This window comes from Alligator sinensis, unplaced genomic scaffold (genome assembly GCF_000455745.1).
Source record: "Alligator sinensis unplaced genomic scaffold, ASM45574v1 scaffold728_1, whole genome shotgun sequence".
NCBI lineage: Eukaryota > Metazoa > Chordata > Crocodylia > Alligatoridae > Alligator > Alligator sinensis.
Genome location: NW_005842825.1, coordinates 635969 through 640140, shown reverse-complemented (window position 1 = coordinate 640140; position 4172 = coordinate 635969).

The following is a 4172-nucleotide window of genomic DNA, read 5'->3' as shown; positions in this document are numbered from 1 at the left end:
GAATCAAAATTGAACCGGGAGACCAATAAAAAGGTCCAAAATGATTCAAAGCTCTCTGAATCAATTCAGAAAAGATTCAGAGAGATTCGGCAATTTGGGCAGGTCCCACTTGCCGCTGCTAGTAAGTAGGAGGTGGGGGAGGGGGGTTAGAGGAGTGGGGAGGGGACTATGGGGAGACCCCCAGCAGTCCCCATCCCCTGTCTGCTCCCCCAGCTCCCCTGAGGGCCCCCTGACCCCCACCCACGTCAATAGTTGGCTTGCTCAGCCACAGCATCCCAGCACTTAAAAAAATAAAAAATAAAAAAAAATCCCTGCACTCGCTGTTGCAGTGGCCGTCAGGGTTTCTGGGGGCTTGTGACAGAGCCCCCGCCCCATTCAGCACAGGGTAGTGGGGATCACTCCCCTGCCTGGCAGGAGCCGGTGAGTGTGGGGCTTTTTTTTTTTTAAAGGGGAGGTTGGGGCTTGTTGGGGCAGCCAGTGACAGGGCTAGGAGAGTGGGTAGAGGATGGGGCCTGTTTGATTCAGAGATTTGGCTGATTCGGCAGTGGCCAAATCAATTCAGTACAGTGATTCAAATCACTGAATCGAATCACTGTCCCCTTAATCAGCTGAATCCGAAGCGAATACAAGCTGCTTCGAACAGGCCTATTAAAAATGTGTCTTTGCGTGACACATTCCAAAATAGAAAAAGGTGTGCAAGTTATGCATGTAGTTGTAACACTTACCCGTTTCCTGTTTCTTTGTTCCTTCATGATAAGCAAGTATTCAGCAAAAATTTACAAGAATCCCATTCTAAAGCCTTTTCTACACTAGGCTTTTTGCCAAAAAATTCTCATCATCAGAACTGAGCCACAATGGTAGAAGCCCTAGAGTTTTTGGAATTGTACTAGATAATGTTAGGTAAGTGTTGAAAACTTCGGCTGCTGTCTAGAGTCCCCTTTATACCATTGCTTCTCCTACTGTTACCATAATTGGGAACAAACTGGTGGTAGCAATGGTGGAAAAATGTTGACATGATAGCTTGTCGCTATGGTGACATAGCATCTCATGTAGATGTGCCCACTGGCATCTATATTAAGCTATGTCACTGTAGCTCGTTGCTGTCTGGCTCACATGTAAACGCGCCCGGTGAGTTGAAAACAGATAGGCTTTGGGACTAAGGAAAGGAAACATAGTGCTCATGAGATCAGTACTAATGTGTGTACACACAATTTTAAAGTCTGCATGAGCAATGACATACTTTGATTTACCATTCCAGACATTTGTCACTTCAGTATTTTAAATTGTAAACCTTGTCCATGAAGCTCCCCTAATGTGATTACTCAAAGAAAAGAGAAACACCCAATGTACCTTTTCCTACCAACGCAATGATGCAGTATTAAAGCTGAAAAATCAAGGACTCCAAAATAGTAAAACTCAAATGCTATAATATTTTGGCCATCTTCTAAATATATCCTGAATTAGAATGTTTGAGTAAGTAAAGACTTCTGGTTACATCTTCAGATCTCTCAATATCCTTTCTCAATACCCAGTGATAGAGAAAAGCAAATGGAGACAGGAGAAGTAGGAGGAGATCATAGTAGTCAAGGTTTTTTAGCTGGTTACTGAAACACTGTAAAATTACCCTAACCTGGAATTTTTACTGTCTCCTAGGAAGTCTTTGCAAGTTGAAGCAGGGGTGGTGGTTGTGTAAATGTTATGACCAGTTCAGCAACATTGGCTTGCCCTGTTTAGTTTATGACATTAACATTCATGGTTAGCTTGGTCATGCTCAGTTCAGTCAAGCAGTGAACTAGTTTTACAAGTATTTGAGTATCTTGGATTGCTCAGGTCACGGTCCAAGAAATAAAAGTAAACATAGTAAATATAAAGGCTCAAATAAAACTAGAGGAGCTGCATTTTTCATTGCTTATTATTCATCAAAACTTTGTGTACAGTTAGTATATTAATAAGTAGAGTTTGTTCAGTCTGGTAACATTTTACTCTGTGATATGCAATTAGTTTAATGCAAAAAACTGTTTATCAAGTAAAAAAATATAATTTCAAGCTTCAAACTGTTCTGTGGTAAAAATTAAAGCACCTATTCATTTGTCACTAACTTCATATAAAAATAAACAGCCAAGAAATGGTACAGTACCTGTCTATCCCAATTATAGTGTTTTACAAGACTCACTTTTTTCCCCAAGTTCTCATGTTTGTTTCTGTAAAAAAAATTTCTATTCATTATGTCAAGTTAGCTGACATAAATGTATGCTATGAAGATGAATATATTGAAAATGAATGCAAATATATGCATTCAGTAAAATAGTGCATAACAAGATTTCTTCAAGAAACTAATGAAAAAACTACAATTTAAGTGTCTTTTGCATATTATGAAGAGGAGGCAAATACTTGTTCTCGTACATCTATACTTGGCAAGGTAAGATTGAGTTTGTTTCTATGAGATTTATAAAATTAAGTATGGTTAGACTTTAGATGTAGGGTATTTGTCCTATTTATCAACAGACACCTATATAACATTTTGGTCAATAACAGGTCAAACTGTGAGCATGCCATATAGGCAGTGTGAGTTCATATTAATTGGAAAAGGATTGTTTTACTGAAACTACCTATAGCTTAGTTCAGGTTTTGCTGTTATCTAGGATAAAGCAACCTTTCTCTAGCTTGTTCTTTGGTGCTCAGCTTATTGTCAAGACCTTCCATAGCTTTTATCATTTATGATGTGATTGCCTGCTTCCTGTCTTGTCCATCTTTCTTTGTTATCTTCTACAGTCCTTTGGCAACTCCAGTTCAGTTTGTCTATGGGTACATCTACATATGCCAATTTAAGGTGTATTAGCCATTTTTAAGGCACATTAAGGGCACGGGTCTACACGTGTGTGCCCTTAGTGTGCCTTAAAAATGTCGATTTTAGGCTATTCATGCCCAAATTTGATACCTGCAAGAGCAGGTAAAGTGCCTTAACATATGTGTAGACATGCTAAGGCACATTAACACTGTGTATGTTGACTAACTTGGGACTAACTTTACCATGTTAATGTGCCTTAGTATATGCACTTGTAGACGCTTGCCTAAATCACCTTAATGTGCATTAGGCAAATATGCATTAAGTTTAGGCGTGCGTAAAAAGCACATGTAGACGTGCCCTATGAGGTGCAAGTGTACCCTGCCTTTTACAGCCTTTTGATAATTAACATTACTATTTCTTGAGATTCTGTGCTTCACCCTGGAGGAGCAAGGCTTTATCATATTTTTTCAAACTTTGCAGCATTTTTATCTTAATTTTGGCAATTATTGTCTGATATTCATTTAATCAGTGAATATGCTTCTGTTGAGTAGGCCATTATCTCATCCTCTTTTAGAACTAGATGCATCAGAAATTCTTATTGTGCATTTAAAAGTATTTTACTTATTTGTTGTTTTCTTAAAGAGAAGTAGATCAGCAATACATGACCAAGCACAGGGGAGAATCTATAGATGTATATTTAGTTCAAAGGAATACTATATTGTTTAGCCCACACATTCCTTTGCAGGTGTTGCATCTGTAAGTCAGCATCTGACAGGAAAGAATACCTGTACAGAGTATTTTGGGGAGAGGCTGAACCAAAACTATCACCTGAGTTGGGTACAAAACAGGATCAGTTCCAGATGGGAGAGGACCTCCCTTGGCTCTTCAGGTCTCACTGAAAAATTCCTCCACTCATTAGGTTTGCAAACTAGTGTGAGGCGAAGAAAGATCCGCAGTTCATCCCTGTTTTTTTTCTGAAAGTGTGCTTTTCATATTTTCCCTCATTACTGCCACTAAATGAGTAGCCTGTAGACAGGATGCTTTTTCCCCAGGGAAACTGTACTATGCCTTGCCTTGTTGGTCAACTGTAGCCTTCATGCACCCAGTTCCTTCTAAAGTTAAAGATGTCCTCCACCTTCTGATTTTTTCTTCCTGCCTTTTGTTCCCTTCTTCTACTGTGACCACACTAATGCAGTAGAGGGGGTGTCCTTTCATGTTTAAACACCTCTGCTAGGTGTGGCTGATTTAAAGCACTCTTCTTAGGGACAAGCCTTAACCCTTCCTCAGTTCTAACCCTGGTTGGGGTTTGTACACTCCATCATAGGCATCTTCATTTTAAGAGCTAAGGTATTCTGTACAAATGGATAAGGATTACTACTTTTCC